Source organism: Procambarus clarkii, chromosome 71 (genome assembly GCF_040958095.1).
Source record: "Procambarus clarkii isolate CNS0578487 chromosome 71, FALCON_Pclarkii_2.0, whole genome shotgun sequence".
Taxonomy (NCBI): domain Eukaryota; kingdom Metazoa; phylum Arthropoda; class Malacostraca; order Decapoda; family Cambaridae; genus Procambarus; species Procambarus clarkii.
Window position 1 is genome coordinate 12,898,560 of NC_091220.1, and position 16,756 is coordinate 12,915,315.

Sequence of the window (16,756 nt, forward strand, 5' to 3'; positions counted from 1 at the left end):
GCCGCAAATACACCTGTATTCGGTGTGGAATGGGGCAGTGAGGTGGAGAGCCATAGCTTATATTTTTTTTTTTTTGAGCTTTTCAAGAATTTTGTATTTCTTTCACCTTGGTAACCTGGCTGGTTGAATATCACTGAGGGCTATAATTTTGCATACATATGTTACTTCATGTACTCTTTAACATTGTACCAAATTGCATGTAAATCTGAAATAATTTAATAGGATAGTGAATAGTGAAATAGTGGCACCTCGATTAACAAGCGGCTCTATTTAAGAGCATTTCCTGTAACGAGCAAGCCACTCGCAGCAAATTTGTCTGTATTGACGAGCTTCACCTCTTAACGAGCAAATCCACATGGTGCTTCCTAGCATCTCGTGGGTTCTCACAAATTCTCGGACGCCTCCGATGCCAGTGTTGTTGTATCACACACGACAAGCATCCCTCTGGTTTTGTCGCCAAAGAAGCTGCTTGCTAAAAATAGTGTTGTCAAGAGGAAGAAACACACAATTACTGTGGATTTGAAGAAGGAAATTATAGCAAAGCGTGAGTGTGGTGTCTGTGTGACTGATCTCACAAGCGAGTATGGCAGGTTCTCATCAACAATATGCACCATTAGTAAGGGAATGAGGTAAGGGAGGATGCCTCTTCCACTGAGATCAGGGAAGTGTTGGGAATGTTTGAAAAGGTGACCGCATTCTTGGAAAAGTTGCCCTGATAAAGCGGTAACAACCCGGTGTGTGAACACGTTTAATGACAATTTGCTGTCTCGTTTTAGGAACATCCTAAAACAAAGACAAAAGCAATTGTCAATAGATACGTTCTTTGCAAAAGTAGAGAAAAGAAGAGCCAGTGATAGTGAACCACAACCCGGTCCCAGTGGGGTGAAATTCCCAAGAAGAGAGAGCCCGCCTGACTCAGAGGTGGATTCTCCTTCAGTATCCACTCGATTTAACGGCCTATATGGGGCTGTACCCTGGTCGTTATTTCCGGAGCTCCGGTTATTTCCGAAGTTAAGTGTCGGTAATTTTTCAAGCAACGTTCAGGTAAGATATATTTTATACAGACAGCCACTGGGTCCACCACTCTAGTGCCTTCTACCCTGTGACGTCACAGATTCACGGCACATTTTGATTTGTCATGAGGTTGGAGTATTCATTCCGTGACTTTGTTGGACATATCCGGTCCATAGAATTGCCCAAATCAGCCCAAATCGGCCCAGAACTACACAAATCGTCCTAGCATTACGTAAGTAATGAAGAAATATGGTATATTTACTTACTATAATGTTGGTGCTACACGTAGAACATGATCAAACCTATTTTTACTCTGAAATAATCTAATTTCAAAACGAAATGAGACGTAAATATGTGAGAGGTGACACCATAGGAAGTCGACGGTCCAAGCGACAATTGTGTGGAGCGACTTATCCAAGATATATGGTCGCCCGGAGAGTGTTTGCTGCCATATCAGCCTCCTGTACACAGTGATCCAGTCCTTTTCGTTCATTGAACACCGAACCCTACACGCCCTCTGATATATTGCTTAATTAACAAATATTCACAAATAAAGATTATATTTGTATATGTTATCAGAAAGGCAGATATAAAATAGTTTTTGTGAATCCATCACAGAGGTTATACCTTATTAGAGAGGAAAAATATTCATACTTTAAACAAGGCTTCATGGCCGACGCTCTCCTTACCGATATGGGAACTATGACCTTCCGAAGATCAATGTTAATTTAATCTAGATATTGTAATAAACGAAGTTTTCCATGTCATCATAAAGACATAAATATAAGCTGCATGTTAATACTTTGGCATAAATATAACTGAAGTGAAAGTGAAGATATATGCCTTTTTATAGTTACTTGATGGCTCGCTCAGGGAGTGTGAAGGCCTCCAAACAAGCCAATCAATTTTATATTTACTTTGCATATATGCAAAGTAACGCCATAGGTCTTTATGTCAGAATAAAGACATGTAGACGATAATGTAACTACATTTCAAGGAAAACATATCTTAATATAATTATTAAATGAATGCAAAGTTATGGTTAAATAAATAGCCAATACCACACAATCGCCGGTGTCCGGACACATGAATAGTCGCATTAGGTGAAAGGAAATGTACCCAACCATTTCCATTTACCCAACCAGTTTGTGCACCCTATACTCATCCTCTGTGCAGTAATTTATTGTGCACCCCATACTCATCTTGTTACCAGTAGTTTGTGCAACCCATACTCATCCTGTGACCCGTAATTTATTGTGCATCCCATACTCATCCTGTTACCGGTAGTTTGTGCAGCCCATACCCATCCTGTGACCTGTAATTTATTGTGCAACCCATACTTATCCTGTGACCTGTAGTTTATTGTGCAGCTAATACTCATCCTGTGAGTCATAGGACATTGCGCAACCCTTTCTCATCGTGTGAATCTTTGTTTACTTTGCTCTCCATATTCATCCTCTGCGCGATAGTTTCTTGTGCAACCCATACCCATGATGTGAGTGGTAGTTTATTGTGTACCCTATATTCATCCTGTGAGTATAGGTGTGGAAGGGCGGGCATTGGGATGTGGACATGTGTACTGTCTCAGACCCTGTTGGAATATAAACAGTCTGTCAATCGGGTCAACCCATGTGTTGCGTTTCCAAAAGGGTCGCCCATGTTGGAATCGGTGAACGCCCTAGTAATATTGTTGAAAACATCTTAATAACTTATTAAACCAAAGGTTTTTTTATGTAAGAAGAACGGCAGAAACTAGATCTAAATATGAAAACTCTTTCAGGACAAAATTTAAAGTAAAACTAGATTAAAGTAAATTTATGTTTCTATCTTTCTTGAGACGTATAAAAATCTTACGTTTATTAACGATTCTGCGTGAAATAAGCATTGTTCTGAGATGAATATTGCGGATTTCCGGCTCTACGACCGATGAAAAATGCAACTTTTATACAACTACAAATATCTTTAGTTTTACTTTAAATTTTGTCCTGAAAGAGTTTTCATATATAGATCTAGTTTCTGCCGTTCTTCTTACATAAAAAAACCTTTGGTTTAATAAGTTATTAAGATGTTTTCAACAATATTACTAGGGCGTTCACCGATTCCAACATGGGCGACCCTTTTGGAAACGCATGGAAACGCAATACTTGGGTTGACCCGATTGACAGACTGGTTATATTCCAACAGGGTCTGAGATATTTACACTGGCGGGCGGCGTTCTTGCCAACTATATAAAATAAATAAATAAATAAATAATAATAATAATAATAATTTTTATTTAGGTAAAGGTACATGCATAAAGAGATTTTACAAAGTTTGTTGGCTTTATAGATAGAGCTAGTACATACAATGCCTAAAGCCACTATTACGCAAAGCGTTTCGGGCAGATACCCGAATAAATATAAATAAATATGTTTATTCAGGTAAATATGGCTGTTAAGTTGAAAATTGTAACTGTTAAGAGCATTCTATTGTGGTTTTAATATTGAACAATTATACATATACGAAATAGACAAATCTGGTGTCGGAAATAGTAAAAATATTAGTGTGCGATGTGATCAATGTAAAGGGGATATTGGGTGTGCCTCGTATCCCCTACAACAACAACAAGTTCGAGAGCGATGAGGCCGCCACCTACTAGCTTCAGGATGTCGTCGAATCTAAATCAACAATATACTACCGCCGCTACTTTCTCGGAAACGTAAGTACCTGCCGCTTTACTGCTCTCACCCTGCCTAGCCTGGCCTGGCCTGACCTGGCCTAGCCAGACCTGACCAGACCTGACCTGGCCTGGCCTGGCCTGGCCTGGCCTAGCCAGACCTGACCAGACCTGACCTGGCCTAGCCAGACCTGACCAGACCTGACCTGGCCTAGCCTTACCTAGCCTAGTCTGACCTGGCCTAGTCTGACCTGACCTGGCCTAGCCTTACCCAACACTAATCACCACACGTGACAGCCCAAACGAATCGCAAATAAGTACACGTAACAAGTCATATGCCCGGACACTTTCACCTTGGGGACTGAGTGGTAACTATTGTATAGAAGAGCCGGCTCCCTGAGAGTGGTAAGAGGGCGTGATAAGAGGCTAACGTGTGGTCTTGAAGGAAGTCGATAAAGCAGACAATTTTCAAAAGGAAGGGCAGCATAACGAGCAGACAGGAATTGACAGACAGTCGGTTATCCCATAATGTGTAATACGCCCCGCACAGCATGGGTGGAGTGGGGGGGGGGGGGGGTTGTAGCAGGGCACAGTATGGTGATGGTGTGGGTGAAGTACACACCCACTGAATTCCTGCCATCAATAATTGTTTTCATAACCATTAGAACAATGGCATCCCTCCAGCCACCATCCTTCCACTGACCCCCTCCTCTGGTCCTCCACCTCAGACAATAACCCCCCACACCCCCTCTCCCTTCCAGACATCAGCATGTCAAAATCAGTACCATAATGTGTTTAAACTATTTAAACTAAGTCATTGTGTATCTCAAGGTATCTTAATTCATTTGAAAGTGTACATGTGCATTCGTTCATATACTCGCCTAATTGTGCTTGCTGGGGTTGAGCTCTGGCTCTTTAGTTCCACCTCTCAACCGTCAATCAACAGGTGTACGGGTTTCTGAGCCTATTGGGCTCTATCATATCTACACTTGAACCTGTGTATGGAGTCAGCCTCCACCACATCACTTACTAATGCATTCCATTAGATATAATCATATATGATTACACATAATCATAATCATTCCATACACATAATCATATATGTGTACGTCAACGTATACATACATGCGTATATATACCTCATATTAAAATACTGATAAACGAATGACCATGAACAAATTAATTTATAATTGTAGCATTATATATAATTTTAATAGACTAATTACGTGTTTATACATTTGAATGGTCCAGACAGGTGGCCAGCCTTGGACATATACACTTCTGGTAGGCACAATGACCTCATGTTAGACCCTTGATAGATTATGTGAGAGAGAGAGAGAGCTGGGGCAGGGAGGTGCGTGCCCCAGGGAGATAATCCATGCCCCAGGGAGATAATCCATGCCCCAGGGAGATAATCCATGCCCCAGGGAGATAATCCATGCCCATGCCCCGCCTCGAGGTCAGTTCTCGAGTCACACCAAGAATAACAATAGAGCAAGTTGTCCTGACCAGGATGTGGCATATTAGGGAGGGTTGAGGAATAGGAAGCCTGTCTGATAGGGCTCTTGGCAAGCAGCTCTCCCTCAGTCTACCTATCTATATGGAAGAAATGTATCTAGGCCCTCCTCCCTCCTGCCTATTCTCTCTCCCCCACCTTTCTTCCTTCATTTCCTCCCTCCTTCCCTCCCTCTCACTGGTGAGAGAGTAGAAGTGTGAGAGTGGTTAGAGAACTCGTAGTTCTCACGCTCGTGAAATTGTCTGCGACCCTGGAGGAGTAGAGCGGAGGGGGGGGTGAAAGTAGGTGACGATGGAGGAGTAGAGGGGAGCATTATATGCAGTGAACATAGGTGTCTATGGAAGAGTACATCATAGAGGAGGGTGAAAGGAAGGTGACGATGGAGGAGGAGAAGGGAGGGGGTGTGAAGGTAGGTGATGATGGAGGAGTAGAGGGGAGGAAGGGGGCAAAGGTAGGTGTCTATGGAAGAGTACATCATAGAGGGGGGTGAAGGTAGGTGGCGATGGAGTAGAGCAAAAGGGGTGGGGGTTGAAAGTAATCCTGAGTTTAATTTTTTAGTTATATATAGTGACACCTCGGCTTACGAATGAATATTTATGAACTTTTTGGGTTACGAGCCTAATTTCTTCGAAAAATTTGAATCGGGTTACAAACTTTGCCTCGGGAAAGGAGTTTGTTGATATACGTATGGGCTGACCTAGCGCGTGGTGGCATGGTGATCGTGCCTCAGTTTACCAGTGTCTCCTGCCTAGTAAGTATCGCGCCTGAATTCTTTGTAAAGCATTACATTTGTTTTGGGATTTTTGGCTATTTGAACATAAAATTTGTTATGATATATCTTGCCATGAGTCCCAAGAAAGCCAGTGGTAAGGTTCAAGCCAAGAAAACACATGTGAGAATGACCATAGAGGAAAAACAAGAGAGCATTCATAAACATCAAAATGGTGCACAGGTTGTTGAACTAGCTAGGCAGTACAACAAATCTATGTCAACAATATGCACTATACTTGCTAAGAAAAAGGGCATTATGAGCATTAAAGTGGCAAAAGGCATATCAACAATCCCGAAACAAAGAACACAAACACTTGAGGATGTTAAAAAGTTTTTATTAATTTGGATACACAACAAGGAGTTAGCAGGTGATAGCATTTCAGAGGCCATCATTTGTGAGAAACCAAGGCATTTGCATGAAGACCTTTTAAAGAAAACCCCTGGAACGAGGGGGGGGGGGGAAGATGAATCAAGTTTGAAAATGTGAAAAGTTTGTGTGACAATAGAGCCTCGTGGAAAACTTTTGCTGTGGTCATTACCTGGTGGAATGCACCCAGGATGGAGTATTAGGGCTATACATCTTTTAAATCATAAAAGTAATAAACATTTCCCATCAACCTTACGAACAATATTAACCTATTTTCATGTATTTCCCCCATGTGCATTTTAACAAAGTTGCTAAATTGCCTTTATCATTCTGTAAAATTTCAATTGCAGTACTGTATGTATAATTTTGTTAGTATAAATGGACTGAATATTCTGAAATTGCTATTAATTTTACAATTTCAGATTCAAAGGTGGTCTGGACACCCAATTTGGTCAGACAGGTGAAGAGAGCATTTAGGATAGTTCGAAGAGATGAAGATGGTCGCAATTGTGTTCGAAGAGGCAAACGCCCCCCTTTTGCTCCTGACATTATGTTCAACCATTGACCTCTGCACACCTAACACAAGGTAGGTTGAAAACTCCTCCTTTATGTCATTGGTACATTAGCCAGAAACTCAGGGCCCATGCAGGAATATCCCTAAAAAAAAAAAAGTGGCCCCAACAATGCATCCTCCAAGTCTGGAGAATGAGCAGGAGCATTGTCGAGAAGCAGGCCCTTTAGTGTCAAACTTTTCTCTTGCAGATATTTTTTGATGGCAGGGCAAACCACTCTACATCACAGTTTTTCTGCACGTTATATATTTTTTAAAACTCTTGGACTTTCGGAATGATACACGAGCAAGGGTTTAATTTTCAAATCGCCACACAGCACAAGAGTTAGCCTATCCTGACATAAGTTAGCCCAAGTTAGCTTGTGTCCGGGCAGTGACGTCTCCTCTTGGGTAATGTATGTCCTCTTTGGCAATTTTTTCCAGAATAGCCATGTCTCCTCACAATTAAACACTTGTTGTGGAATATATCCATCAATACAGTATCTACAAAATCTTTAAAATCACGAACAAATCTTTCAGCCCCTACTTTGTCTGAGCTGGCACCCTCACCATGCCTCACAACACTATGAATACCACGTCTTTTTTCAAAATTTCTCAAACCATCCCCAACTCACCTTAAACTCTTTCGTATCTGCAAAACTCGTTCTAGGGGTTTTCTTTATAAGATCTTGCATGAAGATTTCATTGTTGACCAAACCACACACTGGAAATTGAATAGACGACGACATTTCGATCCGTCCTGGACCATTATAAAGTCGATTGTGATGAGATGAGGGAAGCAAGAGCATTAAGTAGGCAAGAGAGAGAGGTGAGGAGATGGCAAGTATGTACGTATGTACATGAATAAAACATGTACATACTTATACATAACGTGTGTAAATAGTGTAATAAACACAATAACAGTACTTTGGGAGGAGGAATGTTGGCGAGTAATGTGTTGGAGGAGGGAGGGAGGACTGGCAGGGTGTGGCGGCTCACTCATGTTTTTTGGGCTCACCATACCAACATAGTGGATCGTTATGGTGAATACATACGTAGATGGGTATATACAATGTGTGTATATAGTGTAATAACAGCAAAAACACTGTTTGATTGTAGAATATGTCGCATATATGAGGCCCATAATTTTGAGCATAGCGATGTTCTATACTTTGAATTATATAAATTCCACAAATTACACACTTTTAAATAATATTACAGCAAAAAAAAGGAAGAAATGAATGAGAAACTTCAAAATAATTGCGCAACATTTTATTCGCAGCAACTGCCGTCGTACGGGGTGGCGGGGCCGACAGACCTCCATCGCTCCAACGCTCAGCGCCCATAATTTGCTCAACTTCCCAGCTCCATCGCAGCTAAAGTAAGTCACATACAATATTTTTTGTTTGGTTTCCCCGTGATCAGACTCTGCATTTTAACAATATAAGAAGAGAAAAATTTTTTTGGAAAGAATTTATTTCTTGTGCACCAGGGTGTTATTTGGAGACAGAGCAGTTCAGTGGTTAACTACTCAAATTTTTTTTTCTCCCACACACGCACCCCCCTAGGAAGCAGCCTGTAACAGTTAACTCCCAGATACCTATTTACTGTTAGGTAACAGGGGTCATCCCCTTTTGTACAAAGAATCTGCTAAAGCTTTTAGGGCTAATCTTTGACACTCGTTTGTCTTTGTCGCCCCATATTTTTTACGTCCGAGTTGAATGCTCTAAGGCCCTTAACTAACTTTAGGTCATGTCCCATACTTCTTGGGGAGCTAATCGACACTGCTCCTCTCTTTACATTCCTCTCTCGTTCTGTCTAAACTCGATTATGGCCCCGTTTACTCGTCTGCTTCTCCTTCTACCCTTCACCATCTGGACACACTGCATCATACTGGGTTACGGCTCAGCTCTGGTACCTTTCCTTCGACACCTACCCTAAGCCTGTATGTTGAAACTGGCGTCCTGTTTCTACAGGATCGCCATGATCGCTACTGTCTTCTCCACCTTGCACGGTCCTTACAGCACCCTCACTCTTGCTTATGTCATGCCTTGACCTTTACCCATCCTGTGGTTCCTGTTTCCCTTCACCACCTATCTCTTTCTGTACGGTTGTCTCTCTTACAAAATGCTCTTTCAGTTTGTGTTACCAATATTTCCCCTCGTGTCATTCCGTCTTTGCCCCTATGGAGGGGTCCCCGTTCCTAAATTCTGTAAGCCTTGACCCACATGACTAAAACTTTTACCCCTCCTACAGTTCTAAATCACCTTTTCCTTGAACACTTTTCTTCACACTTCCACTCTATTTCCGTCTTCACCAATGGGTCTTAAGTCTGCAGACGGTGTAGGCTACTCTGTTGTTTTTCCTGACTGCACCTTTGTGTCTCCTGCCTCCGGAGACTAGCATCTTCATGGCAGAACTTTATGCTATTCTCTATGCTCTTCATCAACTCTTTTTCTTGCTGTCAATCCTCCTCTGTGTTTGTAGTTGACACTTGCAGTGCCCTCATGGCTCTAGAGTCCTTTAATCCAGTCCATCCTTTGGTAGTTGAAATTCAACATTGGCTGTTTCTTATCTCCAGTAGATTTAAGACAGTGGAATTTCGCTGGATTCCCACCCATATTGGTGCGTTCTTAAATGAGCGTGCGGACACTGCCGCTAAGGAAGCTATCCGCACCTGTCCCATCTCCCGTAAAGGTATTCCTTATTATGACTTTTACCCAGTTATTCATTTCCCCATTCTTGCCCGTTGTCAGGGTTGTTGGTCTTCTGTTACTGGTAACAAACTGCGTGCTCTTAAGAGTAGTGTGTTCCCGTGGCCTTCCTCCTACCACCGTAACCAGTGGTGGGAAACGGCTCTGACGAGGTTGTATATTGGTCATACACGTTTAACTCACGGGCACTTAATGGAGCGCTGCCCTGCTTCTTATTGTCCAAACCGTTGTCTCTACATGTCCTGACTTCCAGGACTTACGTGTCTTGCTTCCCGACCATCCCTCACTGTCAATTGTCCCTCGATAAAATTCTTGGTAAATTCAATACCTTTGATATTGTTCGCCGTATGCGTTTTTGTTCTTGTATTGGCAACGTTAGTGATATTTAGCGCACTATGATTATCCCACACATTTGATGGTTTGATAATTACTGTACTGTACAGTACTTTGGTTTGGAATGTATCAAATAAAGTTGTTTCATGTATTCAAATGTGTGAGAAAATCCACTGGGGCTGTGAGATGAAGCGAACCTGTAACAAAGGAATTGCCAGTTGCATACTCTACCACCACTGATGGTAAAAGTCTTACAACTGGATATCTTGTGTGACGGGTTATGGTATCACAGCTATACTGAACCAAGATGGTATGGCTCTCCCTCACATAAATGAAAGAAATGCTGCTATTGGCCTTGCAGTGTGTAAGTTGCAGGTGGAAACAAATGAAAATTATCAAATAAATAATTAAACAATTTACTGAAATAGTAATGAACAAAAATAACACATGACAATACTTGACTATCATGTAATGCAAAGGTGAACAAGTTAGTATGACCTTAAATGCAAAAAATAAACTATAAGCAATGAATAAAAGTATGAAGATATAGTGGTGTTCTGAAGACAGCTACCATACCACCATGGCATCAGTCACACGACGTTGGCTGGAAGCGGACGACGGGTTAGAGACACGAAGGTGATCCTAGAGCACTAAGGGAGAGATTGCCTCTCCAGGGAGGCAGCGCTCTTTATATAGTCCGGCGGTGATGACTCATCCAGTGTCAACACGAGGTGGACATCTGGTCAACTCGCAAACTGCTCGTGGTGGCTGGCGGTGCCTTTGTGTTGAGCTGTACCACTGTCAGTTGAAGGCGGCTAACTGCTTTTTTGTGGGGACAAACTGCCAGTTAGCAGTGGCACCCAGCTTGCCTCTGAGTCGTACCAGGCCGTGCCAGGCCCTGGGGGGTATGGAGAGTTGGCAGGACTGATGACTCTTCTGGGCTGGTGTAGATGTATACTTCCAGTGCAGAGGCATTGAAGGTGAAGGGAAAAGGCAGTTCCATTGCTATGCAGGGGATTCACGTGACACTTGTGAAGCCACAGAAAGTCTGGAGGCCCTACTGAAGCCAGTCCAAGTATTAAATAAAATCCCTGAAGTACACCGGTGAAGGGTAAAGTGAAGGGTGAAGCAAGACCGTATGCCCCAACTTCAGGCACACACAGAAAATCACGTTTTGGTCCCGCCTCTCAACTGTGTATTTAAAGTTGGGGCGTATGGTGTTGAACTGCTTCAGCCTTCACCCGAGTGCTTGTAGGTCTTACGTAAGACGTTGACTCAAGGAGGGGCCTCAAAACTTGCTGTGATTTATGGGGAAATCCAGGTGTAAGACTTTTACAAAGTCAGTAATATACTGTGGTAGAGTATGCAGCTGCCAGTGCCTTGGGCAAGGGTTTACGTCGCCTCACAGCTCCAGTGGATTTTCTGCTTGGTGTATATCAGGTTGTGTTTTTGTGTGTGTACCGTATTGTTATGATCGCCATCTGATAAGTCCTTTCTGGCCTCAAGAGTCATTGTTACCCACCTAGAAAGATTGCAGATGGCCAAAGCAGTTATTTAAGTTAAGAAGGGACAAGTCTTAAACAGAATTTTGCATAATATTTGACTGTAAAGGGGTAAATTGAGGTTGATTGAAAAACAAAATTGTGAACCGGGCAGGCGGTACACACAATTAGGCGAGTACACTCGGGAACTTTTAAAGTGCAACCAAACATGCTTTAGGCTCTCACAACAAGAGGTGAGTGGTGGTGGCTCAGGTGCTCAGCCAATCAGAGCACCTAAGGAGGGAGGGCAGGAGTGAGAGGGGGTGGTATGTGGAAGTTTGGTGACAGTTGTGTGTAGTTTGTTCATCTTCATTGTAAGTTTCATGGCTTGGTGTGCATTTCCCTAGTAAATTTAATTAGGGAAAAATTCAGGTGTTTGATTTTTTAAATCAACTTTTTAAATGTTGAGTTGTTAAAGCCTCAAAGTGCATGGAGTTGGTTTGGGAGTATGGCATCCTCATGCTGTTGCGTGCTCGCGTGAGGTAGCAAAGGTGATGTAAAGTTGTGGGGTGTACATGCTTGGGACGTCCTCTCTCGGGATGGCTGGTGTTAGACCTGCGTGTTTGTGGGTTGTTGAAAAGCCGTCATCCTTTGCTGTTGTGGTATTGATTTTACATTGTTCATCTTGTAATTAATACTGTAGTGCGATATCTAGGGCTACCATTTGTAGGTTTAAAATGTCTAATACAAACAGTTGTGCAATGAGTTTTAATAGGAAATATCATCCACCAAGCACCATTGTACAATTATATTAATTGATAGTATATGGATTGTGCAGAACTGCTTAGAATGATCTTTAACACTTGGCTATATTGGTCATGTCAAATACCTGCACGGTGAATGCTCGAAGACCCTTTCTTTATTCAGTGTTGTCACATACCTCATGGGGGTATGGATAGGCAAACACTCATTCGGTTAAACTTGCCTTGTAGTACTTTCAGAGCTCAGTAATTTGGAATCTGGTTAGCACTTTTCAAATAAATTGACCTTTAAAGTGAATTCCTATTTAGGTTTAAAACATTATACCGAATGAGAAACTCGGATTATATAGCCGAACACCAGAAATGTTGTTATTCAATTTGGTTGCCTAAAGCACATTCAAGGACTACACATTACATGGCATTCCAGGATTCCTCTATACCTTGCCTTATGCTGTAAACATTGCCACAACCCTGTGTTTTATTGATTTAAATGGCCACAGGGAGGCATACAACACTGCAGATTATGATGTCATTAGTTATCCACTGTGCTGACAAGTGGGCTGACTGATGTTCGTTGACACCTGTATCGTGCTTCAATTTAATCGCCAGGAGATCACCCTCTCACTAGACTCGTCTGTAGGAAGTACAGTATAGTATCTCAAATTACCTTGGATCATAAATAGCATAAGACTTGGGGGGTAGGAGAGGGTTGCAGTGTTTGTCATGGCTCTCAGTTGTTCCTGGTATTAGGCAATTTAGTTCTGGAATCATTTTTGTTGGCCAATGTTAAACTTTTTCGAAAGTAGATGTTTTTCTGAAAGGTAAGGGGGGGGGAACCTCTATGCTTGGATACAGTTATCTAAGTGAATACTTAGATTTATACAGTAGAATAACTACCTTCTTTTCCTTAGTCAAAAAGGTTGCTTGTTTATTTCTAGGGACTTGTATTTTCTTTTATTTTTAACTGCAGCAACTTTCAGTGAATGATAGATTCTTACTGAAAGGACCTTTACTTCATTGTTGTTGCTTTATGGTCATCTCATTGTGTACAGGGATTCCGCGAAGCTTTTGGGGTTAGTCTTTGACACTCGTTTGTCTTGGTCAGCCCATATCTCTTGCCTCCGAGTTGAATGCTCTAAGGCCCTTAACCTCCTTAAGGTTTTGTCCCATACTTCTTGGGGATCGGATTGGCGCACGCTCCTCTATTTGCACTCCTCTCTCGTCCTGTCTAAACTCGATTATGGTTGCCCTGCATACTCTTCTGCTTCTCCTTCTACTCTTCGCCGTCTTGATGCTTTGCACCATACTGGGTTGCGTCTCGGCTCTGGTGCCTTTCGTTCGACTCCCGCCCTTAGTTTGTATGTTGACACTGGCTTTCTCTCTCTTCAGGACTGCCGTGATCGCTACTGTCTTCGCTATCTTGCGCGGTCCTTCCAACATCCTTCCTCTCGCCTCTGTCGTGCATTGACTTTTCCTCCTCCTGTGGTTCCTGTTCGTCTTCATTGTCTCCCACTTTCTGTCCAGTTATCTCGCTTACAGGATTCTCTTTCTGTTCATATTTCTATTGTTTCTCCTCGTATTGTTCCTTCATTACCTCCGTGGAGAGTCCCCCTTCCCAAGTTTTGTACGTCCTTGACTTGTATTACTAAAGCCTTTACCCCTCCTACAATTCTGAAAAGCCTCTTCCTTGAGCACTTTTCTTCGCACTCCCACTATTTCCATCTTCCCTGATGGGTCTAAGTCTGCGGATGGTGTGGGCTACTCTGTTGTTTTTCCTGACCATACTTACATGTATCGCCTCCCTTCGGAGGCTAGCGTCTTTACGGCAGAACTTTATGCTATTCTCTATGCTCTTTGTCTCTTGCTTTCTCATTCTCATTCCTCCTTTGTGGTTGTAGTTGATTCTCGTAGTGCCCTCATGGCTCTAGGGTCCTTTAATCCTGTCCATCCGGTGGTCATTGAGATTCAACATTGGCTGTTTCTTATTTCTAGTAAATTTAAATCAGTAGAGTTTTGCTGGGTTCCCAGCCATATTGGTGTTTCAATGAGCGTGCGGATGCTGCCGCTAAGGAAGCTATCCGTTCTTGTCCCATCTCCCGTAAAGGTATTCCTTATTCCGACTTTTATCCTGTTATTCAATCTTCCCCGTTGGCAGGGTTGTTGGTCCTCTGTGGTTGGTAACAAGCTGCGTACTCTCAAACTTAGTGTGTCCCCATGGCCTTCCTCCTACCACCGTAACCGGCGGTGGGACACTGCTTTGGCACGGCTGTGGGTTGGTCATACCCCCTTAACCCACGGTCACTTAATGGAGCGCCGCCCTGCTCCTTATTGTCCGAATTGCGTTGTCCCTCTTACAGTTGTGCATATCCTTGTTGAATGTCCTGACTTCCAGGACGAGTGTGTGTCTTGCTTTCCGACCGTCCCTCGATAGAATTATAGGTGAATCGGATACTTTTGATATCGTTCGCCTTATGCGTTTTTGTTCTCGTATTGGCATTCTTGGTGATATTTAGTGCCCTCTGATTATTTCGCACTTTGATGGTGCTACATGGCCTTCCTGGTTTGGTGCCTTCTTTTGGTAATTACCTTACCTTCATTGTTGTTTCATTTTAATGTGGTAGTTGTGATATGGATTGTTCTGGCTCACATGCAAGGTCTTGGATTTTTTTCTGTTTTATATTAAGAAATTGCCAGTCTTGTTACTATTTGTAGAGTTAGAGATCTGCATTAAGGCCTCAATATTATATTCTTTATTTTCTTTATAACATGTTATCAGCAATTTTTGTGGTTGGTAATATTTAGATTAATGTCAGTGATGTATATGACAAGGGTTAAGACCCCTTGTGGTATGACAGCATTTTTCCCCAGTCATTTCTTTAACAAATGAAAGGGTCCTCATAACAGTTCTTTTGTCCTTTCTACCATGTACCTGTTTGTTGCTTCTTGGTCTTTCATTTGGTACCTTGTTTATTAAAACAATGGGCTTTGGTAAAGTTGCAATTACCATTTCTAAAAAAAATGAGCAGGTTCATTAGGCAGGGTTTGTTTTTAGCAAACAAAGTTTTACAAAAAAAAAAAAAAAAATTCCATTCCTTCAGGACCTTGCAGACGTTAGGTCAAACTAATTGACAGTAATCTGTTTTGCCTTTTCAAACAATGATGGTTTTAATCTAGGTAAAATATTTCAGAATATCTGAAGAGTTTGGCAGACAAATCATTTAAGAGCTTTGAATAAATTTAAGTTACTAAAACTGTGAAAACCATGTTGTATAGATGCTTCAGTGTCACTTTTCAAATGTTCTGTAAATTTAAATGATCTTTAATTTAATCATAATTTGTACAAAGCTTAGGTGTTGCATAGCTTTAAATTTACTTTCAAATATGGAAACTAAAATATTGACTAAAGTATCTTCCACTTTAATATTTCAGACTAATTTGCAATATTTGTTAGTTTATGTAAATTGAATAGGTAGTCCACTTTTACATCTTTTCAATGCATTTTGCATGCACCTATGTAACACATTACAAATAGGTGTAAATTTTACCAAGTATTTATTTTCAAAGTAAAAACATTTCAGATGTTTAAACATTGCATCAATAGTAGTAAACAATTTCCAGCATAATTTCAGGATAAGGTATATAAAGTAGTTTCATTAAAATTGTTTTATTTAATAAGTTTTACATATAGTGTTTATAATAAATCTAATATTTATTATTGTTTCAGGTTGTGGGACAGATGCTCCTAGATGAACAGAAGATCCAAAAGGCCAAGACAACTCCAGAGACAATCACCTGTAAAAGAAAAATAAACATTAGACAGGGACACTACTTTTATTATCACCAATGCCTAATAACAAGCCCCAAAAATCCTAACTGCCTATCTTTTAAGATAGGCTCAGCAAGGCCTATCCCTTCCTCTGATTTTAGTTCAGAGCTTGTTCCCTGAATGGGTGCATTACATCCACCACTTTAGTGCCATCAACACATTGTACATATGCTTTACTGAAAGCACTGTACAATGCATGCCAGGCACTAAAGTTTTAGATGCATCCACCCATTCAGCAAACAAACCCTGTGAGAATTAACAATGTAACCATTGTTAAGGGTCCCTAAACCTATGCAAATCTAGTCCATCCATTAGATGGGTAGTAGAGCAAAGCTCTGAAAAAGCCAAGCCAGGAAAATCTGCAGGACTGCCTGGTCCCCTTTTATGAAATGGGGTAGGATCAGTACAAACTGCATCAATCCCTGTGGGTTGTAACAGTAGGACATGGTTACACACCTATAAATGGACTAGATAAGAGAATTAAGATTAGGTCATTGATATAGCTAAAACATCAAATTCAAACTCACCCACTTTTGCAGAGTAAAGGAGCCTCACTCCAAGCCAGTCCATGCATCATAATCACTTTCACCTGAAAAATATTTCAAGAAATTAATTTCAGATTTAAAGCCAATCTTGCTTTACTTTACAAATTAAGATGGAAAAAATTTCTTTAAGGGATTTACCTTTCCTACATATTCTAGTAGCACTAGTAAAGATCTAATTTAGCAATATAAATATATGGCATCAATTTGCCAAGTTTCAGTAAA

General features: G+C 41.4%; 1 protein-coding gene and 1 long non-coding RNA gene across 22 annotated transcripts in view; one reads left to right on the forward strand and one right to left on the reverse strand.

Moving 5' to 3' along the window:
* Positions 1-426: 426 nt before the first annotated feature.
* On the forward strand, positions 427-15,986 carry LOC138356237 (uncharacterized). Of its 10 annotated transcripts, none has more exons than XR_011224284.1 (5): positions 427-544; positions 3,435-3,712; positions 6,747-6,910; positions 8,157-8,255; positions 15,888-15,986. It is a non-coding gene; the product is annotated as an uncharacterized lncRNA (long non-coding RNA). The 10 variants fall into 10 exon arrangements; XR_011224285.1 differs by having other exon boundaries at positions 530-544; positions 3,294-3,712; XR_011224289.1 differs by having other exon boundaries at positions 530-544; positions 3,524-3,712.
* The window catches only part of LOC123745652 (zinc finger protein 271), a 41,310-nt gene continuing 40,365 nt past the window's right edge, over positions 15,812-16,756 (reverse strand). For 10 of the 12 annotated variants that reach the window (XR_011224279.1, XR_011224281.1, XR_011224280.1 and 7 more), the window contains 2 exons: positions 16,517-16,578; positions 15,812-15,955 (listed from right to left, as the gene is read on the reverse strand). The gene's annotated coding sequence lies outside the window, so the exon portion shown is untranslated. The remainder of the gene's footprint in view (positions 15,956-16,516; positions 16,579-16,756) is intronic. The other 2 variants (XM_069312028.1, XM_069312027.1) reach the window with 1 other exon arrangement.